This window comes from Bos javanicus, chromosome 16 (assembly GCF_032452875.1).
Source record: "Bos javanicus breed banteng chromosome 16, ARS-OSU_banteng_1.0, whole genome shotgun sequence".
Classification (NCBI taxonomy): domain Eukaryota; kingdom Metazoa; phylum Chordata; class Mammalia; order Artiodactyla; family Bovidae; genus Bos; species Bos javanicus.
In genome coordinates, this window is record NC_083883.1 from 64044606 (window position 1) to 64072587 (window position 27982).

General features: G+C 41.4%; 1 pseudogene; it reads right to left on the minus strand.

The window, feature by feature from the left end:
• Nucleotides 1-26070: 26070 nt before the first annotated feature.
• LOC133227426 (enhancer of rudimentary homolog) lies at nucleotides 26071-26756 on the minus strand (annotated as a pseudogene).
• Between the last annotated feature and the right edge of the window lie 1226 nt (nucleotides 26757-27982).

Below are 27982 nucleotides of genomic sequence, written 5' to 3' on the forward strand. Positions count from 1 at the left end.
ACTAGAAGGATTAAAATAAGTAAAGTTATTATTCACCTGTTATAGGGTAAGCATTCAACAAATGATTAGTGTTTATATTACTGCTGTTGCTATGGCTTGAGGTTGGCATAAGTTCTTCCTCCAGAATCCTCCAGCTCAAGTGCAGTAGGAACAGAGAGCATGTAAGAGATAAAAGGGCTCTAGCATCCATCTCGGAGAAGGTGATGGCACCCCACTCCAGTACTCTTGCCTGGAAAATCCCATGGACAGAGGAGCCTGGTAGGCTGCAGTCCATGGGGTCGCTAAGAGTCTGACATGACTGAAGTGACTTAGCAGCAGCAGCAGCAGCAGCAGCCATCTAGTTCAACTTCTTCAGTTGGGAAGGAACCTCATGTTCAGAGAAGGTTAATTGGCTTGTCCAAGGTTATTTGCCTGAATAGTTCCAATCTTCATATAAGGGAGTTAAGTAGATAAAGCAGGAGAAAAAGCTTTGGCTTTGGAATCAGACACGTGAATTTGTTTTCCACTTGCCAGCTAAGAGGTCTTAGACAAGTGACTTGACCTGATTCCGCCTCATTTCCTCATCTTTGACAATGAGTTAGTAGAGCCAGTCTCCCAGGATTGTGGAGAGGATTTAGCAGGCTGGTATAGATCATGTACCCAGTGGGCACTAGCTGCTTGGTTCCCCACACATCATTAGAGCATTCCAGGGCCAATTATTACAGTACAGCCTAGTAGAAGGGAGTGAGTGCAAAATGGAGCTTGGAAACACAATGAGCTCTGCCTGAAAGTTGAAATTGGGACATTGAAAATAACTTGCTTATCAATCTGCAAATGTCCACTTTACAGAAAGTTGGATGCATTAATCAGACAGGAATCTCCTCTGATGAGGCTGAGAGCAAAGACTGAGAAGATGATCTGTGGTCTGACCTAGGACTCTAAATGAGGGAGAATGAAGAGAGCTGGGGCTGGAGTGGAGGAGAGTCATCAGGGAAGATAATCTTGAGGACTTTAAACTGATCTTGTAGAATATCTTCCAAAACAATTTTGAAAGCATCCTGGTTTTTAGACACAAATTGTATTTTGAATTGGTAACACAAAGTAGGGGGTGGCTTTGAGATGGGTGGCAATTTTTCAGATGCAGTGGTTTTGGAATAGGGAGCACAAGGCAAGTTTTGGAATGAAAAGTGAGTTCTGGTGTGGGTTTGTTCCAAGATGAATATGGAGAAGAACATAGATACTCCACAGAAGCTCAACCCCTGAGTGATCCGATTACAGGTTTTGAAATGGACCTAGGGGCAGAATTTGGAAACTTAAAATGGAAAGGCAGAGGAGAAGCAATTTTGCAACTAGACAAATGACTGACTCTAGAAGTCCTCTGGGGAGAAAAAGGTTTGGAAAATGTTGTGTAAGCCATTTCTAAATGCCCGGACTTCCCTGGTGGCTCAGACGGTAAAGCGTCTGTCTACAACGCGGGAGACCCAGGTTCAATCCCTGGGTTGGGAAGATCCCCTGGAGGAGGAAATGGCCATCCACTCCAGTACTATTGCCTGGAAAATCCCATGGACAGAGGAGCCTGGTAGGCTACAGTCCATGGGGTTGCAAAGAGTTGGACACGACTGAGCGACTTCACTTTCCTTTCCTTTTCTAGGGATAATTAGGGTAAGATTGATTGAGTCTGAGAGAGGACTGTGGCCTTGTGCTTGTAATTCACCCAAATGCTGGGTGACCTGTGGAAGGGAGAGTAGTGATGATTACCCTCAGTGCAAGCAAAGTATATGGCCCTGTTTAACAAGCAAGCAAGTGAGCAAACACAGCAGAGAAATTTGTTCTCAAACTATAAACTTCTTAAGTATTGGGCCTATGTTCTTGTCACCTGTAGTCCTAGTGCCTGCCAGAGGGAACACATTCCATAAATATTTAAATGAAATAATGGCTTGGCTGCCGTAGAAGATAGTGAGTTCACCAGCATACAAAGTATTTAAGCAGTAGTCACGCAGCAGGAACTGTAGAGATGGTTTCAAGATCTTTGGGGTATAACTAATAATCATTAGGATTTTTAGCAGTCCTAAGATTCTGGGCCTCCAGCATAGTATAGTAATTCTCTATAACAGTTGGATCTGATTTGAACATCGGGGTCCCGAATAATAATTATGAAAATGTTCAAGGAACTCCAGAGAAGAATGGATGGACATAGGCAAACACAATGATCCAAAATCTACAGGATGCAGTAAAAGCAGTTCTAAGAGGGAAGTTTATAGCAATACAAGCCTACCTCAAGAAACAAGACAAATCTCAAACAATCTAACCTTACATCTAAAAGAACTAGAAGAACACACAAAGTTATTAGAATGAAAGGAACAATAGAATCAGAGCAGAAATAAATGAAGTAAACACGAAAAAAATGGAAAAGATCAATGAAACTAAGGGTTGGTTCTTTGAAAAGATTAAAAAAAAAAAAAAAAACCGGATAAACCTTTACCCATACTCTTCAAGAAAAAAGAGGGCCCAAATAAATAAGATCAGAAATAAAAGAGAAGTTACAACTGACACTACAGAAATACGAAGTATCAAAAGAGGTTACTATGAACAATATACCAATAAAATAGACAGTGTAGAAGAAATGGATAAATTCCTCAAAACACGCAATCTCCCAAGACTGAATCAGAAAGAAAATATGAACAATCCAGTTACCAATAATGAAATTGAATCAGTAGTTTAAAAACTTCCCCCTCTAAAAAACATCCCCCCTCCCTAAAAACATCCAGGGCCAGATGGCTTCATAGATGAATTCTCTCAAGCATATGTAGAGCAGTTAATACGTATCATTCTCCAACTATTCTGCAAAAATTGAAGAGAAAGGAATACTTCCAAACTCATTCTATGAGACCAGCATCACCTTATTAGCAAAACCAAAGAAACCACAGAAAAGAAAATATCCCTAATGAACATATTTTCAGTGAACATTGATGCAAAAATCCTTCACAAACAAAATTCAACAATACAGTAAAAGAATCATACACCGTGGTTACATGAGATTTATCTCCTGAATGCAAAGATGATTCAAATCAGTCAATTTGATACACCACATTAACAAATTGAAGAAAAAAATCATATGATTATCTCAATAGATGCCGAAAAAACTTTTGACAGAATTAAATATCCATTTATGATAAAAGCTCCAAACAAAGTGGGCATAGAAGGAATATACCTCAAAATAATAAAGGCCACAGAGGATAAGCCCGCAACTAACATCATACTCAGTGGTCAAAAACTAAAAGCATTTCCTCTGAGATCAGGAACAAGTCAAGGATGTCCTCTCTCCACAGTCAGACCAGACATATAAATAAAAAGAATCCAAACCAGAAGAGAAGAATTAAAATAGTCAGTTTCCAGATGACATAATACTATATGTAGGAAATCCTGAAAGTGAAAGCGAAGTCACTCAGTCGTGTCCGACTCTTTGCAACCCCATGAACTATAGCCTACCAGGCTCCTCTGTCCGTGGGATTTTCTAGGCAAGAGTACTGGAATGGGTTGCCATTTCCTTCTCCAGGAGCTCTTCCCAACCCAGGGATCAAACCCGGGTCTCCCGCATTGCAGGCAGATGCTTTACCATTTGAACCACCAGGGAAGCTCAGGAAATCTTAAGGACACCAAAAAATCATTGAAAATGAAAGTCGCTCAGTCATGTCCGACTCTTGGTGACCCCATAGGCTATACAGTCCATGGAATTATCCAGGCCAGAATACTGGAGTGGGTAGCCTTTCCCTTCTTCAAGGGATCTTCCCAACCCAGGGATCAAACCCAGGTCTCCTGCATTGCAGGCAGATTCTTTACCAGCTGGGCCACCAGGGAAGCCCACAAAGGAAGCCCACAAGGGAAGCCACAAGGGAAGTACTAAAAAATCATTAGTACTAATAAATTCAGTAAAGCAGGATCTAAACTTAATATGCAGAAATCTGTTTCTATACACAAATAGCAAACTATCAGAGACATTAAGGAAACAGTTTGTTTACAATTGCATCAAAATGAATAAAATACCTCAGAATATATCTAACCAAGGAAGTAAGAGACTTTTACTTGGAAAACTATGAGACATTGCTGGGAAAAATTGAAGATGACACAGACAGAAAGATATGTCATGCTCGGGGATTCGATGAATTAATATTGTTAAAATGACCATACTACCCCAAGAAATCTACATATTCAATGCAATCCCTATCAAAATATCAATGGCATTTTTCACAGAAGTAGAACAAATAATTCTTAAATTTATGTGGAAGCCTAAAAACCTTGAATAGCCAAAACAATCTTGAGAAAGAAGAACAAAGCTGGAGGTAATATGCTCCCTAATTTGATACCATACTATAAATCTTCATTAATCAAAACTGTATAGTACTGTCACTAAAACAGACACATAGGTCAGTGGAATAGAATAGAGACCCCAGAAATAAACTCATACTTTTATGATCAGTTAGTCTACGACACAGGAAGAAAGAATATGCAATAGGAAAGAAATAGTTTCTCAGTAAATTATGATGGGAAACTGTAAAGTTACATGCAAAAGAATCAAACTGGACTTTTTCCTCACACCATGTATATTTGTGAAAGTCACTCAGTTGTATCTGACTCTTTGCAACCCCATGGCCTATACAGTCCATGGAATTCTCCAGGCCAGAATACTGGAGTGGGTAGCCTTTCCCTTCTCTAGGGGAGTCTTCTCAATCCAGGGATCGAACCCAGGTCTCCCTCATTGCAGGCGATTTCTTTACTAGCTGAGTAGTCTTTATATACTTGAAATAGGTTGAAGTATTAAATGTAAGACCTGAAATCATAAAACTCCTAGAAGAGTACATAGGCAGTACACTCTTTGACATCAGTTTTAGCAGCATTTTTTTTTTTTTTTTTTGAGATTTCAGTCAAGGGAAACAAAAGCAAAAATAAATAAATGTTACTACATTAGACTATAAGGTTTTGCAGCGCAAAGGACACTATCAACAAGGCAGCCTACTGAACGGGAGAAGATATTGGCAAATAATATATCCAATAAAGGGTTAATAACCAAAATATAAAAAGAACTCGTACAACTCAACATCAGAAAATCTAACAACCAGATTAAAAAAATGGGCCCAGGACTTGGATAGACGTTTTTCCATAGAAGACACAGATGGTCAGTAGGTACCTGAAAAGATGCCCCAGATCGCTAGTCATAAGGGAAATGCAAATAAAAACTTCAATGAGATATCACACCACATCTGTTAGAAAGGCTGTCACCAAGAAGACAAGAAATAACAAGTGTTGGTGAGGATATGGAGAGAAGGAAAACCTTGTGCACTGTTGATGGGAATGTAAATTAATATAACTACTATGGAAACCATTATGGAGGTTCCTCAAAAAATTAGAACTAGAACTGCCATTTAATCCATCAGTTCCACTGCTGGGTCTTTAACCACAGAGAACAAAAACACTAAGTTGAAAATATATGTGCACCCAATGTTCATTGTACCATTATTTACAATAGCTAAGATATGGATACAATCTAAGTGTTCATTGTGTGTGTGTGTGCGTGCGCGCACGCGCTCAGTCGTGTCTGACTCATTGCCACCCCATGAACTGTAGCCCTCCAGGCTCCTCTGTCCATGGAATTTTCCAGGTAAGAATACTGGAGCGGGTTGCCATTTCCTACTCCAAGGGATCTTCCCAACCCACAGATCGAATCTGTGTTTATTGCATCTCCTGTATTGGCAGGAGATTTCTTTACCACTAGTGCCACCTGGGAGGAGAAGGCGATGGCACCCCACTCCAGTACTCCTGCCTGGAAAATCCCATGGATGGACGAGCCTGGTATGCTGCAGTCCATGGGGTCCCTAAGAGTCGGACACGACTGAGCAACTTCACTTTCACTTTTCACTTTCATGCATTGGAGAAGGAAATGGCGACCCACTCCAGTGTTCTTGCCTGGAGAATCCCAGAGACGGGGGAGCCTGGTGGGCTGCCGTCTATGGGGTCGCACAGAGTCGGACACGACTGAAGCGACTTAGCGGCAGCAGCAGCAGCAGGGCCACCTGGGAAGCCTATATATGTACCATTTGTCCTTTGTTTTTGGTTCTCTTTCCTCCTAGTTGAATTTATACCAGTAATAAAATAGCGTTTACTTTTTCTAAAATGCAGTCTTGGGAAACAAAGAGATCTTAGCTTAAAGTTTTTTCTTTTTCCTTTACTGTAAAAATTGATTGCATTCTACATCACCAGGCTTCTGTACCATTTGTTTTCTTCTTGCCCTCAGAGGACACTTCTCCACAGGGTGGTCCCACCCAGGCTTAGAGGTTCTAGGCAGGTGGCTCAGATGGTAAGGCGTCTGTCTACAACTCGGGAGACCCAGGTTCAATCCCTGGGTTGGGAAGATCCCCTGGAGAAGGAAATGGCCATCCACTCCAGTACTATTGCCTGGAAAATCCCATGGACAGAGGAGCCTGGTAGGCTACAGTCCATGGGGTCGAAAAGAGTCGGACACGACTGAGCGACTTCACTTTCACTTTCACAGCTGCCCTAAGCAGTTGGCTGCTGCTGACTCCTCCAGGTTTGCGTGGCACCTGGATGTGAAGGTCCCTGCCTGTTGTCTCCTAGCCTCCCCATTCCTGGCCTTCCAACATGCTCTAGCTCCTCTACTGAGCTAACAAGATGCTGCCCTGGTTCTTATACCTGGGCTCCCATCTGCCTGTTACCCACTGTCCATGGAAGAAGTTGGACTTCTCTGGTGGTTCAGCAGGTAAAGAATCCGCCTTCAATGCAGGAGACTTGGGTTCAATCTGTGGGTCGGAAGATCCCCTGGAGAAGAAAATGGCAACCCACTCCAGTTTTCTTGCCTGAAAAATCCCATGAACAGAAGATCCTGGAGAGCTACAGTCCATGGGGTCACAAAAGTGTCATGACTGACTCTAAGGACACGACTGAGTGACTAAGCACACGCACCATGGAAGAAGGTACTTTTTTCTGCAGCTGAGCTACATGGCAGACTAGAGCAAAGGATGGAAAAAAAGAAAAACGTTTGCTATAGCTTTTATCTTAAAATAATGATCAAGAATGCACTCTATAAAACAAACAAAAAAGTATTTTAAGTACAAGGCTTAATGGAGCAATCACAGTAATGGGAGCTAATACCATGACGCTATAAGCCTTCGCCCATTCTGTAAATATTTACTGAATTCCTGTCACCTGGGCATTCAGAACTGAGCAAAACAAACAGGCCTCTGACTGGGGAATTGCCATCAACTAATTATTTATCATTCCAATAAATGCCGTCATGACAACCTATGGTAAATGCAATAAATGAAAAGTCCAGGACACTATGGGAGGGTATAACTAGAAAGTCTATTTTGGAATGGGAGGTTGGGAGGGGACACTGAACCTAAGACCTGGAAGGCAGGGAAGAATCAGCCAGATGTGGAACATCCTGGTCAGCAGGAATACCTGGGGTAAAAACCTACCCATAATAAAGAAGATGAGAGAGTGTGGTCTGCCAGGAATATGGTGAACAGAGTCAGTGGCTGGTGAGGAAGCACAGCCAGATCACACACACTGAAGTGGTCACATCAGGGACTCTAGATTTCAACTAAGAGTGATGGTTCAAAAAAACTAAGATCATGGCATCTGGTCCCATCACTTCATGGCAAATAGAAAGGGGAAATGTGGAAACAGCGACAGATTTCATTTTCTTGGGCTCCAAAACCACTCCAGATGGTGACCGCAGCCACAAAATGATAAAATGGTTGGTTGCTCCTTGGAAGAAAAGCTATGACAAACCTAGACAGGGTATTAAAAAGCAGAGGCATCACTTGGCAGTCCAAGGTCCATCCAGTCAAAGCTATGGTTTTTCTAAACAACAGCTACTCCAATATGACCTCATTTAACCTAATTAATGACATCTGTTGTTTTGTCACTAAGTCATCAACTCTTTTGTGACCCCATGGACTGTAGCCCATAGGCTCTTCTCTCCATGAGATTTCCAGGCAAGAATATTTGAATGGGTTGCCATTTCCTTCTCTGGGGGCTCTTCGGGACCCAGGAATTGAACCTGTGTCTCCTGCATTGGCAGGCAGATTCTTTACCACTGAGCCATTAAGGAAGCTCAGTTAGTTACATCTACAAGGACCCTATTTGCAAATAAGGTCACATTCAGAACTACTGGGGATTAGGGCATATCTTTTTAAAAAACTAAAGTGCTAGGTCACTTCAGTCATGTCTGACTCTTTGCAACCCCATGGACTGTAGCTCGCCAGGCTCCTCTGTCCATGGGATTCTCCAGGCAAGAATACTGGAGTGGATTGCCATGCCTTCCTCCAGGGGATCTTCCCAACCCAGGGATCGAACCCATGACTCTTATGTCTCCTGAGCTGGCAGGTAGGTTCTTTACTGCGGGGAGCAAGCTCCGCCCCTGGCAAAGGTCTTGAGGAAGGAGGCTTGGCATACGCAAAGGCGGGATCAAGCCTCAGGAGTCTCCCTGGAAATTCTCGAGCATCTACCCCCAAAACCAGAGTCTGCCTCCTTTCTGCTTTGTGCTTTCACCTACACCTCTGACTTTACGGGGGGCTGTCCCCCACTACCTCTCTGAAAAAGAGTTAGCTTACAGCTCCAGTTAATAATTCCTGGGTGTGACAGTGTTTCAACCTACAAACTCCTATGGAAATCCTCTAGCCTGCCTGAATAGGTTTTTCTGGCCACATGTGATTCTTCAGAGCCTCCCAACTGTGAGAGGCAGGAGATGTTCTAAACTGTCTAAACACAGATTCTTTTGAGTAGTTAAAAGATTGATTAGAAATTGTATTGGTGAAGGGATTTTCACTTGTTGGGCCAATGTTTGCTGCTAAATTTCCATATCCCTTACCTGCTGTGTCCCTGGCAGTGTATTGATTAATATAATTGGTGTAAGTAGTAGCTTTAATGTTTGTAACCTGGGACCCTTGAGTTAATTCTTTTTCTTGTTATAGCCCACCACACCTTTGCTCTGTAGGAATGCAACTTTATCTAATGCTTTTGGAGGGTGGCTCCTGACCAATCACCTTTAGAGAAAAATAAGTTTTCTGAAGAAAGGGTCTTAAAATGTTAACAGGCCTCCGGGCCAGAAGATGATGTAAATCACCTAAGCTTTTGCATATGATAAGTTTGCAGGAAGAAAGCCTGGCTTGCTGCATGACTCTACCCCTTCCCCCATTATCCTCTATGCGTAACTTAAGGTATAAAACTACTTTGAAAAATAAAGTGCGGGCCTTGTTCACCGAAACTTGGTCTCACCATGTCGTTCTTTCTCTTACCTTCTGGCTGAATTATTCAGCCTCTTTTCTCCACTGAATTTCCTCACTGAGCTATCCTTATTTCAGCCTCTTTTCTTCACTGAATTTTCCTACTGAGCTATCCTTATTCTATTACTCTTTATATCCTTAATTAACGTTTAATTAAGCAGTTGTTTCCTGGTTTTCGCGGACGCCGTCCCCGCTTCAAATTCCCTGGATCCACCGGGGCTGGACCCCGGCACTTTACCACTAGTGCCACCTGGGAAGCCAGTTCAATTCATAGCACTGCTGCTGCTAAGTCGCTTCAGTCGTGTCCGACTCTGTGTGACCCCATAGACGGCAGCCCACCAGGCTCCCCCATCCCTGGGATTCTCCAGGCAAGAACACTGGAGTGGGTTGCCATTTCCTTCTCCGATGCATGAAAGTGAAAAGTGAAAGTGAAGTCGCTCAGTCGTGTCCGACTCTTAGCGACCCCATAGACGGCAGCCCACCAGGCTCCTCTGTCCATAGGATTTTCCAGGCAAGAGTACTGGAGTGGGGTGCCATGCCTTCCTCCAGGGGATCTTCCCAACCCAGGGATCGAACCCATGACTCTTATGTCTCCTGAGCTGGCAGGTAGGTTCTTTACCACCAGTGCCACCTGGGAAGCCAGTTCAATTCATAGCACTAGGTATAAGTTTATATTCTCTTTTTAAAAATCTCCTGAACCTAATTGCTTTTTGTGTAGTTCATGTACAGTATTACATATCTTCCAGGTGTACAATATAGTGATTCACAATTTTTAAAGGTTATACTCCATTTATAGTTATTACAAAATTTTGGCTATATTCCCTATGTTGTACAATATATCCTTGTTTATTTTATACCTAATAATTTGTGCCTCCTAATCCCCTTCCCCTTTACTGCCCCTTCCCCCTTCCCTCTCCCTTCTGGTAACCAGTAGTTTTTTCTCTATAGCTCTGAATCTGTTTCTTTTTTGTTATGATCACTAGTTTGTTATATTTCTTAGATTCTACATGTAAGTGCTATCATACACTATTTGTCTCTGTCTGACATTTCCCTTAGTGTAATACCCTCCAAGCCCACCCATGTTGCTGCAGATGGCAAAATTTCATTCTTTTTATTGCTGAGTAGTATTCCATTTTGTGTGTGTTTGTGTGTGTCGTATTTTTTATCCATTCATCTGTTGTTAAACATTTAGGTTTCTTCCATGTCTTGGCAACTGTAGTTAATGCTGCTATGAACATTGGGGTACATATGTCTTTTCAAATTAGTGTTTTAATTTTCTTCAGATATATACCCAGGAGTGGAATTGCTGGATCATATGGTATTTCTATTTTTAGTTTTTTGAGGAAACTCCATAGTGTTTCCTACAATGGAATTTAACAATGTTAAGGCTTCCAGTTCGTGATCACAGAACAGTTTAACTTTAGGTGTGCGTTTTATGTTTTATCATGTTAAGGTTCTATCAATTTCTATGTTATTTTAAGTTTTCATGAGGAATGGGTGTTGAAGTTTGTCAAAAGTCTTTTTAATAATCTCCAAAGATGCTAAAATAATATTTAACTTATAACAAATGCTGCTGCTTAGTCACTCAGTCATGTCTGACTCTCTATGGCCCCATGGACTGTAGCCCTCCAAGCTCCTCTGTCCATGGAATTTTCCAGGCAAGAATACTGGAGTGGGGTGCCATTTCTTACTCCAGGGGATCTTCCCAACCCAGGGATCAAACCCATGTCTCCTGTGTCTCCTTCGTCAGCAGCGGGATTCTTTACCACTAGCTCCATCTGAGAACCCCTGTAACAAATACTATAATCAATTCTGTTAATGAATTTCATAACACTGAAACACCCTTTTTTGTATTCCTAAAAGAAATTCCATCTGATGAATATGAATTATTTTCTTAATGTGCTAAAAGATTCTGCTCACTAATACTTTATTTCAGAATTTTTGCTTTAGTTTAGGTATAGGTCTATATAATGTGGGCTTTTTTCCTTTTTTTTTTCTTGCATTTTGGAATTTAGCACTGAGAATGCCTGATCTTTATTTTTTTCTTTTATTTTTCCCCTCCCCGATTGTCTTTGGGTTTCATTAAGAACTCCTTCTTAAATTAAGACTCTGTCTTACAGCTCTCTCAGTTGTAATCCACTGTTATACTGGAGCCCTGATGGTGTGGTTGGTGAGGTGCTGGAGAGGATGTGTTCTTTAATCTTATGATTAATTTCGATTTTTAACAAGCCTAAGTCCCTGGGCTGTGACCTTCAGAAATGTGTCTCATCATTTTTTTTTTTTTCTTTTCCTTAGACAAAAAGAGGAGGGAGTGCTGGAGCTGACCCCTGTTCCAGTGAGATAAGGGAAAGTAGTTTCCCCTGGAGGGCAGGATTTTGTTGTGAAGAATGCTCTCTGGACATATTTCAAAAAGTTTTCTTTTACTCTGGGCACACTTGTAAATGATTATTTTCTCTTTCCCCCTACTAGAAACCCCAGGATATTTTTCTTCACTCTTCAATGTGAAAACCTGGAGGTATAAACCCTTCAAAAATATGGATCCTCCCTAAGCCTGGGAATTAGGCTTAGGAATGTTTTAACTCTCAAGCTAGTCTATGCTCAGCCCCCAGAAATTAGTCAAAATCACCATGAAATGGTTCTACCAGTTAATGGCTTGAGTGACTTTGATCTTGCCTGTGATATCTATACTTTCATGTCTCTCCAAATTACAGGGTGGACATTTGCCCTGTGACTTCTCTTCTCTGATGGAACTAAGAAAATCCATTTTTAGTTACTGCATTCAGCATTTTTCTTTTGTAAGGAGGGTGGAGGAGAGAATGGCAACTCACTCCAGTATTCTTGCCTGGAGAATCCCATGGACAGAGGAGCCTGGTGGGCTACAGTACATGGGATTGCAAAGAGATGGACACAACTGAGCAGCTTACATGGATGGATCATAGGAGGGTCCACTGGAGAAGGTCCACTGGAGAAGGGAATGGCAAACCACTTCATTATTTTTGCCTTGAGAACCCCATGAACAGTATGAAAAAGCAAAAAGATAACACACTTAAAGATGAACTCCCCAGGGTGGTAGGTGCCCAATATGCTACTGGAGAAGAGTGGAGAAGAATTTCTATAAAGAATGAAGAGGCTGAGCCAAAGCGAAAACAATGCCCAGTTGTGGATGTGACTAGTGATGGAAGTAAAGTCTGAAGCTATAAGAACAGTATTGCATAGGAACCTGGAATGTTAGATCCATGAATCAAGGTACATTGGAAGTGGTCAAACAGGAGATGGCAAGAATGAACATCGACATTTTAGAAATCAGTGAACTAAAATGGACTGGAATGGGTGAATTTAATTCAGATAACATCCATTTCTGTGGGCAAGAATCCCTTAGAAGAAATGCAGTAGCCCTCATAGTCAACAAAAAGAGTCTGGAATGCAATACTTGGGTACAATCTCAAAAACAACAGAATGATCTCTGTTCATTTCCAAGGCAAACCATTCAGTATCACAGTAATCCAAATCTATGCCCCAACCACTAATGCCAATGAAGCTAAAATTGAACAGTTCTATGAAGACCCACAAGACCTTCTACAACTAACACCATTAAAAAAAAGACATCCTTTTCATCATAGGGGACAGGAATGAAAAGTAGGAAGTCAAGAGATACCTGGAATAACAGGCAAGTTGGGCCTTGGAGTACAAAATGAAGCAGCACAAATGCTAACAGAGTTTTGCAAGGGAATGCACTGGTCATAGAAAACACCCTCTCCAGCAACACAGGAGACAACTCTACACGTGAACATCACCAGATGGTCAATACAGAAATCAGATTGATTATATTCTTTGCAGCCAAAGATTGGAGAAGCTCTGTACAGTCAGCAAAACCAAGACTAGGAGCTGACTGTGGCTCAGATCACGAACTCCTTATTGCCAAATTCAGACTTAAATTGAAGGAAGTAGGAAAAACCACTAGACCGTTCAGATATAACCTAACTCAAAACCCTTACAATTATACAATGGAAGTGACAAATAGATTCAAGGGATTAGATCTGATAGAGTGCCTGAGGAACTATGGATGGAAGTTCATAACATTGTACAGGAGGTGGTGATCAATACCATCCCCAAGAAAAAGAAATGCAAAAAGGCAAAATGGTGGTCTGAGGAGGTTTTACGCATAGCTGAAAAAAGAAGAGAAGCTAAAGGCAGAGGAGAAAAGGAAATATATACCCATTTGAATGCAGAGTTCCAAAAAATAGCAAGGCAAAATAAGAAGGGCTTCCTCAGTGATCAGTGCAAAGAAATAGAGGAAAACAATAGAATGGGAAAGACTAGAGATCTCTTCAAGAAAATTAGAGATACCAAGGGAACATTTCAAAGATGGGCACAATAAGGGACAGAAACGGTGTGGACTTAACAGAAGCAGAAGATATTAAGAAGAGGTGGCAAGAATACACAGAAAAACTATACAAAAAAAGATCTTCATGACCCAGATAACCACAATGGTTATCTAGATCACTCACCTAGAGCCAGACATCCTGAAGTGCGAAGTCAAGTGGGCTTTAGGAAGCATCACTATGAACAAAGCTAGTGGAGGTGATGGAATTATGGCTGAACTATTTCAAATTCTAAAAGATGATGCTGTTAAAGTGCTGCAGTCAATATGCCAGCAAATCTGGAAAACTCAGCAATGGCGACAGGACTGGAAAAGGTCAGTTTTTATTCCAGTCTCAAAGAAAGGCAATGCCAAAGAATGTTCAGACTACCACACAATTGTACTCATCTCACACGCTAGCAAAGTAATGCTCAAAATTCGCCAAGCTAGGCTTCAATAGTATATGAACTGAGAAATTCCAGATGTTCAAGCTGGATTTAGAAAAGGCACAGGAACCAGAGATCAAATTGCCAACGTCCATTGGATCATAGAAAAAGGAAGAAAATTCCAGAAAAACATCTGCTTCATTGACTATGCTAAGGCCTCTGGTTGTGTGGATCACAACAAACTGTGGAAAATTCTTCAAGAGATGGGAATACTCGACCACCTTACCAGCCTCCTGAGAAATCTGTATGCAGGTCAGGAAGCAATAGTTAGATCTGGACATGGAACAATGGACTGGTTCCACATTGGGAAAGGAGTCTGTCAAGGCTATATATTGTCACCGTGCTTATTTAACTTATATACAGAGTACATCATGAGAAATGCTGGACCTAATGAGGCACAAGCTCGATTCAAGATTGCAGAGAGAAATATCAATAACCTCAGATATGCAGATGACACCACCCTTATGGCAGAAAGTGAAGAAGAACTAAAGAGCTTCTTGGTGAAAGTGAAAGAGAAGAGTGAAAAAGTTGGCTTAAAACTCAACATTCAGAAAACTAAGAAAAAAAAAGAAAACTAAGGTCATGGCATCCGGTCCCATCACTTCATGGTAAATAGATGGGGAAACAATGGAAACAGTGACAGACTTTATTTTCTTAGACTCAAAGTCATTGCAGATGGTGAATGCAGCCGTGACATTAAAAGACACTTTCTCCTTGGAAGAAAAGCTATGACAAACCTAGACAGCATATTAAAAAGCAGAGACTTTCCTTTGCCAACAAAGGTCCATCTAGTCAAAGCTGTGATTTTTCCAGCAGTCATGTATGGATGTGAGAGTTGGACCATAAAGAAAGCTGAGTGCCAGAGAATTGATGCTTTGAACTATGGTGTTGTAGAAGAAAGACTCTTGAGAGTCCATCGGACAGCAAGGAGATCAAACCAGTCAATCCTAAAGGAAATCAGACCTGAATATTCATTAGAAATTAGAATATTCATTAGATGCTGAAGCTCCAATACTTTGGCCACCAGATGTGAAGAACTGACTCATTGGAAAAGACCCTGATGCTGGGAAAGATTGAAGACAGGAGGAGAAGGGGACAACAGAGGATGAGATGGTTGAATGGTATCACCAACTCAATGGACATGAGTTTGAGCAAGCTCTGGGAGTTGGTGACAGACAGGGAAGCCCGGCATGCTGCAGTGCATGGGGTCGCAAAGAGTCAGAAAAGACTGAGCAACTGAACTTAACTGAACTGAATGGCTAACACTTTTCACTTTCAACAGCTCTTTACATGTGGGAGCTAAACTAGAAATAGAGTGTTGGTAAAAGTTCTCCTGTGAGATAATCAGGATCTTATTCATTTTTTGTAGGGTAGTGTCTTGATAGCTTTATTTCTCCTATGGAAATGTGTCTATTTAAGGTTTCTCTGTTTATGGGGGTCAATTTTGGGCCAATTTCAAGTATTTTCCTAAGAAATTGTCTCTGTTATCTGGATTTCCAAATTTTTTTTGCATAGACTTTTTCAAGTTAATGCCATTTTTAGAAAGCTTCATCTTTATCTTATGTTTTCCAGTTTTTTATTGGATCAGCTAATGGTTTACCTATTTCATTTAGTTAAGAACCAGCATTATTAAATTATTAGTTCTTATTTTCTATTTCTGACTCATTAATGTTTACTCTATCTTCATTGTTTATTCCATCTGCTTGCTTTCAGCTAATGTTGATTTTTTTCTTGAGGTAAGCTTTATATATATATATTAATTAAATCTTACATTAATCCCCATGTCCAAACCACAGAATGTATGATATCAAGATGAATCCTAATGTAACCTGTTGACTTTGTGTGATTTTGATGTTTTAGTGTAGGTTCATCAGTTGTACCAAAGGTACTATTCTGGGATGTTGTTAATGCAAAAGGCTACACATGAAGGAGTGTATGGAAAATCCCTATATCTTCACCTTATTTTTGCTGTGAACCTAAAACTTCTCTAAAAAAATTAAATCTTTAAATATGAAAAAAACTGTGGGGAGAAGCATAGTATGTGTTAGTATCTGGCATTTGCTTTCTCTTAAACATCAAGTTTCTAAAATTCATATTATGGTGTGGAGTGGGAATTTTTTTTTTCATGTTATATAGTAATCCAAGGTGTGAATACACTACGGTGCATTTATTTGTTTTCCTTTAGACATTTTGGCTATTACAAGCAATACTAAGATGTATGTTCTTGTAACATGACCCCTGGTGTACAAGTGCATGAGGGTTTCTAGGGCATATAGTTAGGAATGGATTGCTGAGCCATAGGGTGTGGGAACGGAGAAGGCAATGGCACCCCACTGCATTGCCTGGAAAATCCCATGGATGGAGGAGCCTGGTAGGCTGCAGTCCATAGGGTCGCTAAGAGTCAGACATGACTGAGCGCCTTCACTTTCACTTTTCACTTTGACGCGTTGGAGAAGGACGTGGCAACCCACTCCAGTGTTCTTGCCTGGAGAATCCCAGGGACGGGGAGCCTGGTGGGCTGCCGTCTATGGGGTCGCACAGAGTCGGCCACGACTGAAGCGACTTAGCAGCAGCAGGGTGTGAGAAACTGTTTGCAAAATGGTCGTATCACTTACTTTTTAAAATTAATTTTATTTATTTACTCTTATCTTTGGCCGTTTTGGGTCTTTGGTGCTCTGCATGGGCTTTCTCTAGTTGGGATAAGCAAGGGCTACTCTTTGTTGTGTTGCAAAGGCTTCTAATTGCATGGCTTTTTTTGTTTTGGAGCACAGGCTCTGGGTGCGTGGGCTTCAGTAGATGCAGTACTCAGGCTCAGTCATTGCAGTGTGTGGGCCTAGGGCACGTGGACTTCAGTAGTTGAGGCACACACGCTCAGTCGTTGTGGCTCGAAGGCTCTAGAGCATGGGCTCAGGGATTGTGGCACATAGGTTTAGTTGCTCCACAGCATATGGAATCGCCCCAGACCAAGGCTCAAACCCATGTCCCCTGCATTGGCAGCGGATCCACTGCACCACCAGGAAAGTTCAGTTATATCACTTTAAACTCCCAACAGCAATGTCTAAACTTTCCCTTTGTCCTACATTCCCACCAAGATTTTAAAAAAAAGAAAATAAAGTTAGTTGCTCAGTCATGTCTGGCTCCTTGCGACCTCATGGACTGTAGCCTGCCAGACTCCTCTGTCCATAGACTTTTACAGGCGAGAATACTGAAGTGGGTTGCCTTTCCCTTCTCCAGGGGGTCTTCCTGATCCAGGGATCAAACCTTGGGTCTCTTTCATTGCAGACAGATTCTTTACTGTTTGAACCACCAGGGAAGCCCATCAACACTTGGCATTAATATATATCTTAATTTTTTGCAAATAGAACCATACCTGTCTCCTGAGAAACCTGTATGCAGGACAAGAAGAAACAGTTAGAACCAGACATGAAACAATGGACTGGTTTAAAATTGGGAAAGAAGTACGTCAAGGCTGTATATTGTCACCCTGCTTATTTAATTTATATGTATAGTGCATCTTGTGAAATGCAGGTCTGGATGACTCACAAGCTGGAATCAAGATTGCTGGGAGAAATATCAACAATCACAGATATGCAGATAATACCACTCTAATGATAGAAAGTGAAGAGAAACTAAAGAGACTCCCAATGAGGGTGGAAGAGGAGAGTGAAAAAGCTGCTTAAAACTCAACATTCAGAAAACTAAGATCATGGCATCTGGTCCCATTACTTTATGGCAAACAGATGGGAAAAAAGTGACAGATTTTATTTTCTTGGGCTCCAAAATCACTCTGGGTGGTTGACTGCAGTCACGAAATTAAAAGACAGTTGCTTCTTGGAAGAAAACCTATGACAAACCCAGACAATGTGCTAAAAAACAGAGACATCACTTGGCCAACCAAGGTCTGTATAGTCAAATCTATGGTTTTTCCAGTAGTCATGTATGGATGTGAGAGTTGGACCATAAAGAAGGCTGAGCTCCAGAGAACTGATGCTTTCAAATTGTGATGTTGGAGAAGACTCTTGAGAGCCCATTGGATAGCAGGGCAATCAGACCAGTGATTCCTAAATGAAATCAACAGTGAATATCCATTGGAAGGACTGATGCTGAATGAAGCTCCAGTACTTCAGCCACCTAATGTGAAGAGCCGACTCATTGGAAAAGACCCTGATGCTGGGAAAGATTGAGGGCAGGAGAAGAAGGGGGCAACAGGGGATGAGATGTTTGGATGGCATCACCGACTCAAATGGATATGAGTTGGAGCAAACTCTGGGAGATAGTGAAGAACAGGGAAGCCTGGTGTGCTATAGTCCATGGGGTCACAAAGAGCTGGACATGACTTAGTGACTGAACAACGACAGCAACATGTTCCCCCCAAGACTCAATGGTAAGATGTCTATGAGTGCAGTTAAGGATTAGGGTTAGGGTTAAATTAAGGTTAGGCCTTCTGTACTGAAGGCAGAGAAATGGGGTGACTTTGTTCTGAGAGCATGCAGAGTGCCAAGAAAACAGGGAAAAAACACATTCACTCTAATATCAGAGTACCAAACTCTCTGTACAGTAATGCTTATATAGGAATATATGTATAAATATATTATATGTAAATACTGAAGGGAATGGCAACCCACTGCAGTATTCTTGCCTGGAGAATCCCATGGATGGAGGAGCCTGGCAGGCTACAGTTCATGGGGTCGAAAAGAGTCAGACACAACTGAGCAACTACACTACTACTACTGTGTAAATATAAATATTGTATACAGTATTACTTGTATAACATGTTTTGATTATATGTAAATGCACATCCAATTTTAAAGAAGCTGGAAAAAATTTTCAGTGTTAATGATCATTATCAACATTTACCTGTGGGTGGTTTAGCATTATTTTTACTATTTGTGATTTTCTTTTTTTTTGCTTCCAAATTTTAATATTATTTTTTTATTTTAAATAATAGAAAAAAACAAACGAATGATAAAACGCAGGTGGTGGATTTGAACTGTAATTTGGCATTAGATCTTGAGTGTATTTACACTCTGTAAATACGGCAGGTATTTACTGAATATCTGTATGTATCAAGCGCTGCTGTAAGTTTTCAAAATGTATAAGTCTGTGTTCTGTGGAGCTTACATTCCAGTGGGAAGGGGAGACACTGGGGTTATCAGACAATCACAATAACTATGGCTCAGCGGGTAAAGAATCTGCCTGCAATGCAGGAGACAGAAGAAATGTGGGTTCGATCCTGGGTCAGGAAGATCCCCTGGAGGAGGAGATGTCAATACACTCCAGTATTCTCACCTGAAAAATCCCATAGACAAGGGAGCCTGGTGGGCTACAGTCCACAGGGTCACAAAGAGTTGGACACGAGTGAACGACTAAGAACATAATGCGCATTATAAGTTAACACATTATCTGATATATTCAGAGGTGATGTATACTGTGGGAAAAAATGGAGCTGCATAAGGAAGATAGGGAATATGATAGTTTCAGCTGAACAACAAAGGGACTGGGCCATGTATCCATTCTCCCCCAAACTCCCCTCCCATCCAGACTCCCATCAATGCTACATAACATTGAGCAGAGTTCCCTGTGCTATACAGTAGGTCCTTGTTGGTTATCTACTTTAAGAAGTTGTGATTTTATTTCATTTCATTTGTTGGCTGTGCTGCAAGGCATGTGGGATCTTAATTCCCTGGCCAGAGATTGAACCCACACCCCTCCATTGGAAGCTTGAGTCTTAACCACTGGACTGCCTGGGAAGCCCCTGTGACTTTAAATAGGGTAGTCAAGGTAGGCCTCACTGAAACAGAGGGCAGAGAGACATAAAAGAGGTGAGGCAGTGAGCCTTGGGGATGTCTGGGAGATAACCATACCCAGTGTATTTAAGGTCTAGTAAGGAGGCCAGTGTTGTTGAAATGTAATTGAACCAGGAGTTTCAATAGGAAACTCTGGAGGTTTGTTGTTTGACACAGGCACCTGAAATGTAAGAGAGCTTGCCAAGGATCACCAAGCCTGTTGACCACTACCTACTCCCACCAGTCTGCATGGAAAGAGAAAATACAGCATAAAGATAAATGGTGGCGTATCTCAGATGGCTGCAAAATCTTTAACAGGAAATAGGCATTTGGGAGCAATGAAGATCATTTAAGCCCATATTCCAGTTGAAATTAATGACCTTGAAAAAGAAAAGGAGATATTGGAAGGGAACTGATAGCTTCATAAACAAGTTGAAAAACAGGTTTGATTTTCCTATTCTAACAATAGAGCGATAGAATCTTGGCAAGAGACAGAACAGGAAGGGAGAGTTTGGCAGGTAGTTCATAAACTGACCAAGAGGGTTTTATATTAACATTTCATGAGGAGGGAGAAAAAGATTCAGATAAACTGACAACTCAGGTGTTAAATGGAAAGAACAACAGTGGTGAAGATTCGCAGCTGATCTCAGGAGAGACACGAGGGGAAAGATGTGGCAGCCAAACGTATGATCTCAGACGTGAGCTGAGCATAGATGATGAAAACCAATGTGATAATTCATATCAAAAGGAAATCACACTTTTATAAAGAAGAATTTGGCTTTTTACAAAGTGACTCCAGGCGGAAGTGTATTCTCTGCCCTATTAGGGCGTATATGATGCGCCAGCATCCACTGCCCAAAAGGACGACGACTAATTGCAGGGTGGGAAAACTGCAACATATAATAGAATTATTTCTGTTTAGGGACATTTATAAAGCAGAACAGATGCTTTTAGATGAGGATTAAAGAACAGAGGAATGAAATGATCAAAACTGCAGATGCCTTTAAGGATGTGGAGGATATTTAGCAAATCAGATTAGAAAACTTGCATAGGAAGAGACCTAATAGCAGCAGAGAAGGAAGTCTGTCCAAACACCAGGAAGATTTATGCTCCAAAAACAAAGAATCTGGTAAATTTTTTCCTTCCTGCAGAAAGCAGAAGTAACATTTTGAGGAAATGACCCTCCAGATGCAATCTTAGTGTACAAGGGTAATAAAAATAACAATAGCTTACATTTATTACGCCCTTAACATCTTTTTTCGGGTGCTCACTACGTGTTTCACAACCTGTGAAACTATCCTCATGTTATAGATGAGGAACCTGAAGGTTAAAGAGGTTGACGGGTGCCAGATTACTCAGCTAACAATAAAGGACCTGAGAATCCAACCCAGATTTACCTGACTCCAAAGCCCATATTGTTAACCAAGTCTCTTAAAATTGGTGAAAGAGAACCATGCCATTTGAAAGACCATATAGTTAAGAAAGAGAAGTCTGTGAGGAATCAACCACATACATAAACCTTAGGAAAGTGGATATCATAAAATAAATGGAAAAGGGAAAATATCCTGTGGTTAATGATTCCAGAAGGCAGGCTATCTCAAGGAACTTGGAAGATTATTAAAAAATAACATTTTATTAATATAGTCAGTCCTAAGTCTTCCAGCCTTCTGTGCATGTATGCATAAATATGCCAAAAATAACACTTAGAAGTTAACAATTTGGCTGCTTAGGGCACTCAGCTGTTACAAGTACAAAAGGTGAAACATAAGGGCTCCAAAGACCAATGTCAGAAGAAGCTGAGGTTTTAAGAAGCCTAAGGACAGCAAAGATTTTTGTCTCAGTTGTGTTCTGAGCAGAAAGAACCAGAAAAAGGTTAGGCTAACTGTTTGGAACTAGTTAGTACAGAAGGTGAGGAGAAGGCAATGGCACCCCACTCCAGTACTCTTGCCTGGAAAATCCCATGGACAGAGGAGCCTGGTGGGCTGCAGTCCATGGGGTCGCTAAGAGTTGGACACGACTGAGCGACTTCACTTTTCCTTTTCACTTTCCTGCATTGGAGAAGGAAATGGCAACCCACTCCAGTGTTCTTGCCTGGAGAATCCCAGGGACGGGGGAGCCTGGTGGGCTGCCGTCTATGGGGTCTCACAGAGTCAGACACGACTGAAGCAACTTAGCAGCAGCAGCAGTAGCAGTACAGAAGGTGAAGGGTTTGACTTGACAGAATTTTCTTGAAAAGGACCTGGGAATGTTAATTCATATGGTGAATGAACAAGGAATGGACAAGAACACAACTTTTGCAAAAGCTGCAGTCTTTGGCTGTATTCATAAAAACATGGTGTTGAAATTAAAGAGAGTATTTGCACTGCGTCTGTAGTGCCCATTCCCTATTTGGAGAAGTATTCTTTAATTCAAAAAACCAAATTATAAAATCATCTTTAACGAATAAAAGGGCTTGTTGATAGCAGAAGTCAACTGTGGGATCTTGGAATCAGCAGACATATTACAGAAAAAATGGTAGAGAAATGGAAGTAATTAACTTTGGAAAAAAAAGTAGAAATTCTAGTACTGAAAAAGCTGAGTTCCATGGAGACTCACTTTATCACATTTCCCTGGCTATAGGCCTTGTAGTATTTCTCGTCATCTGAAATCCCCCTGCCTCTTTATTGTTTATTGTATGCCTGTCCAGACTCTTTGCAACCCCATGGACTGTAGCCCACCAGGCTCCTCTGCCCATGGAATTTTCCAGGCAAGAATACTGAAGTGAGTTGTTGTTTCCTCCTCCAGGGGAACTGAAGCGGCATCTCCTGGGACTCCTGCTTTAGCAAATAAATTCTTTTACCACTGAGCCCCCTGGGAAGCCCCTTATTATTTATTACCCCTTTTTATAATGTAAGGTTCACAAGAGGAGGGGCCTTGACTGATGGTTCACTATTTTATCTCCTATGCCTGCCCCATAGTAGACACCAAGGGAAAGACTGGGATTGTCTCTCCACAAGTCACAGACAGACTCCCTTGGCTCCAGTGGGTGGGGACACACTGGTCTCTGGGGCCCACCTTTCGGCAGAGGACGATACAGGGTGGGGCCTTTAGAAGAGGCTGTGGGGATAAAACCGCCAAACATCTCACTATATGCAGAGGGATTTGTTGCTTGAGCCCAAGGCTTTTGCTGACCCTGCTGAGGCTTTGGGCATGTCTGGACACGTCCAGAGAAATGGCGGGACATGCTGGGTAGAAGTCAGATTTTCACAAAGAGCCTGTTGGAAAAAAACAAAAAAACGATCTCAAGCAGTACCTCCTGGATGACTTTCACTCTGTATGGGTGGGTCTGGTGAGTTGACGGGGAGTCAGTTAAAGTACACTTTGTGGGGAAGATGTGGAGAGACTGGGTTCTTCCCCCATTGCTGGTGGTGGTAGACCGTGCTCCAGCCATTCTAGAAAACCTTTCAGGAATTTCTTATGACGCTAAACGTGCACCTACCATACAACCTAGCAGTTGCACCTCTGGGCACTTGTCCGAGAGAAGTGGAATTCTATATTCACATAAAAATCTATAAAGAACAGTTTTATTCATAATAATCAAAAATTGGAAACAACTCAGATGTCCTTCAGTAGGTGACTAGGTAAACAAACTCTGGTACATCTATACCGTGGAATACTGGTCAGTGATAAAAAGGAAAGGACTGTTGATAAATAAAACAACTTCAGTGAACCTCCAGATAATTAGGGTCTTGGGCTGAGTGGAAAAAAATTCAGTTCCCAAAAGGCACACACTGTATGATTCCATTTATAAAAATAGTCTCACAATGACAAAGTAAGGATGGAGAATAGTGATTGCCAGGGATCAGAAATGGGGGGATGAGGCAGGGTGATATCAGGGAATCTTGTAGTGGTGGATGTGAGATGTTCTGTCTGGTTGTGTTGTGTCAGTTTTGACAGTGATATTATAATAATATATATTATATATATAAAATATTATATATTATTATATAATAATTATTATTATCATTTTGCAAGATGGGAGAAACTGGGTAGGTAGATGGTACATAGGATCTCTTCACAGTCAAAGAGACTGTGAAGAGACTTATTTATTACAGCTGCTAATGAATCTACAGTCATCTCAGAATAAAATTTTTAATTATTTATTTATTTATTTTCAGTTGTGCTGGGTCTGTGCTATCACGCAAAGGCTGTCTCTAGTTGCGGCGAGCAGAGGCTACTCTTCATTGTGGCGCACAGGCTTCTCATTGCTGTGCCTTCTCCTGTTGCAGAGCACGGGCTCTAGGCGCGTGGCCTTCAGCAGTTGCAGCACGCAGGCTCAGTAGTTGTGGCACACAGGGTTAGTTGCTTCTCGGCATGTGGAATCTTCCTAGACAAGGGACCGAACCCATGTTCGTTGCATTGCCAGGTGGATTCCTATCCACTGTACCACCAGGAAAGTCCTAGAATAAAAATTTAATTTAAAAAATGTGGACTTGCAGATTGGGAAGGTGAGATGGTGGGGAGGGGTGTAGGAGGGAGTGAACAATCCAGATAAGTCTCCCAGGAAAGAACTCATCCTAGATAAACAAAGAAGTTGCTGTGATAACGTTGACCTTACAGAATGTAAGATCCAACAGAGCAGGACTTGTGTCCACCATGTTTGTCGCTGGATCACTTGTGCCTGTCACTTGTCCCTGGGTCACTTGTGACAATGCTGCTGCTGCTGCTGCTAAGTCTCTTCAGTCGTGTCCGACTCTGTGCGACCCCATAGGTGGCAGCCCACCAGGCTCCCCGTCCCTGGGATTCTCCAGGCAGGAACACTGGAGCAGGTTGCCATTTCCTTCTCCAATGCATGAAAGTGAAAAGTGAAAGTGAAGGCGCTCAGTCATGTCCGACTCTTAGCGACCCCATGGACTGCAGCCTACAAGGCTCTTCCGTCCATGGGATTTTCCAGGTAGGAGTACTGGAGTGGGGTGCCATTGCCTTCTCCGACTTGTGACAACACAGCCTGACGTATCAGAGGGCTTATGGCAAGGGTTCCCCTCTCTCCAAATAAGAGCACTTAGGTATTGAAGAATGACAGGCAACCCAAATCTGCTTGAGTCATCAGTTTTGAACCAAAAGGTTTAACTGAAAAGTACCCTTCACTCCACTTGGTTCCAAAGTTCAGACTGACTGAACTTTCAGGGGACACTCAGTGGAACCAAGCAGAGCTCTGTGGCTGTTAAATGCACCTGCCCCAGGGTCACCCCATATACACAAAAACTGACATAGCTGCTCAGTTAACCCTTGCATCACTGAATCGTGATAACACTGCTTTGGGAGCCGCTGACAAAATATGATCCCATGAAGAAGCTGCCACTATCCCCTCTTCTGCCACAGATGTCCTTGACAGCCTGAGGACTTGAAATGACTCCTAAGAGAAACTGCTGGGGCTGGTGGAGTCTCAGGAAAGAACATAGCTCTAGAGAGGCCACAAACATGTTGGGGTTGGTCCTGATTACAGTAGCCCACAGTGCTGTAACTTTCATAGGGCCCAGCCAGATGGGGACAGCCACCAGCAGTGAAACTTCTGTGAGTGGCCTTGTTCTTGAACTCATGTAAGAAACCTGTTAGGGACTCCCAGAACTAAGTAAGGGGTAATTTGCAGGAGATTGGAGTCCCCTATACACTGGTGGGAGCCAGAATCAGGTAGCTTGGACTACAGATCTTTTTTTAAAAAATTGGTATAACCTCATATCATATTCATCCTGATTTTCAGAAGGGAGTTGGATTTGGAATCAGAAAACCTCAACGCCAAGCTTCAGTTTCAGTTTCTTAAACTGGCATGATAATGTCTGCTCTGCCTACTTGATAAGACAATTATTCTGAGAATTATATGAAATGATATATATAAGAAAGCTTTTATTGTCAAGCGCTGTATGCCTGCAGTACTTGGTATCATTATGGTGCTTTGTCAACTCCACTGTAAATTCCTATCATCTCATCTTCTAAATACTGTGTAATTTCTTTATTTTTATATTTGTAAACTTGGTTTATTATTTATTTTCTTCTGTTCCAAAGTTTTTTACTTTAAAGTATAATGTACATATAGACTATATATCTTTTTAAGCAAAAGAGCTTGAGGATATCCAAAAATTAGTCTTGTGAATCAGGGCATATTGTTTTATTTTTTATTTTTTTATAACTAAAGAACATTAATTTGTTTTTCACCAAGACTTTATCTTGAGGACGTAACTAAACTGTGCCTCCACTCCCCACCCCAACTTGAAGAAGGATTAGTACAGTGGATGTTATAAAGCAGGTATGAACAGTTTGAGGGACTGGAACCAACATTAACTGACAAAAACCAACTTCCATCTAAATCATCATAAAAATGTTTAAGTAAAAAAAACGGAGGCAAAGGGGTTTTCAGATTGAACAAGATTATCACATTTTATCTAATACATTCAATTCTGGCTAGGGTATACCAAAATGGAAACAGGATAACTATAATACAAAACTTCCACTACAGCACACTGCACACACCTGTGTTCCAAGCCCACCCCCGTCCCCCTAATGCTTGCAAACTCAACTATTTCCCAGCCTGTTGGGCCTGTCGATGAAGGAGCACATAGATCTTCTCTTTAATCCAATCTTTGTTATAAGGTTGGTATATCTGGCTATCAGCTCAGTAAACAAGGCAGCTGAGGTCTGCCAGGTCATCGATAAAATCAAACAACTGACTGATATCATATGTGATAGAGAGGCTGTTGGGATTCATTCTCTTCAGATGTTCTTCATCCATTTTACAAACACCTTCCATACACTCATTCACAGATTCATAGTCAGCCTAAGTTCTGCCTTCTGGCCTCTTGGTAGGCTGCACCAGCAAGATGGTGTGAGACATCGCTCCAGAGTCTCCCGCTGCTTGGTTTATTTTTTAAACCCTGAAGTATTTGTAAACAATTAAGTACTGAGAAAGGAAACAATATGCAAACAACAATAACAGCAACAAAAACACACCTTTGCTCTCAGGGCTTTGCAACTTTAGTTTAACTTCCATTGCTGTGCATGAAAATACTCTGACTTCCACCCTCAGATCCAGGATAGGTGGTCTGTATGTCCCACTGCTCTCAGCTTAAGGAGGCCAAATGACCTGCTGCTGTGCCATCTCCATACAGGCAGCTATTTCCTCAGATCTGTTTTTTGTTTTCTTAATTGTCTGTTATTTTTTATTTTTTTCAATTTAATGGCGATATAATTAACACAGCTTTGTATAGGTTTAAGGTTTACCACATAATGACCTCTCATACATATATTGCAAAATGATTGCTGCAGTAAGTTTAATTAAACTTAGATGTGGCCCAAACAAAGCTGCCAAAAATTATCTTTAGAGCATGGTCTGAAATGTGTCCGAACAGTTTATACCTTCTGGAGAGCTACCATCTTCATGCAGACATGTTTACCAGGTATAACTCATGCAGTGGCTTGCTTAGTATCAAGCATGGTGAGAATGTAGATTCAAGACTTATTTCCACTTAAAAAATGCTAACATCTTCACATTCATAGTTAGCAGGAATTTGAACTGAATAAGTGAGAGGAGGTCACGCAATTTTATTCATTCTCAGAGTGATCTGGGTCCCTGGAGATGGGTGTTCTCCACCCTCTGGCCTTAGGTCAGCAAGAGTAAAACAGCCCTGGGCTCTGATGCTCCTGGCCAAAACACTACCCCATCTCTGACACCATCAGGACTAACTCATACAATTTATTCATCCTTATGTCTTTGCCTCTTTTACCCCAAGTGCTTGTGATTCATAGAGATCATCTTTCACAGATGAAAGATGGCTCAAAATGAAATAAAAATATTCCCAATTTTACCCAGGCACTTCCTATATTTTTCCCACTTTTTTTTCTCTTTATTATTCAGTAACATCTAGCATAAACTATATTATATATATATATATTTTTTTTTTGTCATTTATCTTCCGATATGGATTGTAAGCAGCTCCAATAAAGGAATTTTGTTTATTTTGTGTACTTCTTTATTCCCAATACCTTGACCATTACCTTATGGGTCATACTTGTTTGATAATCAAGTTATTGAATGGATGAATAAGTGATTAAATAGGATATCCGCAAATAGTATTG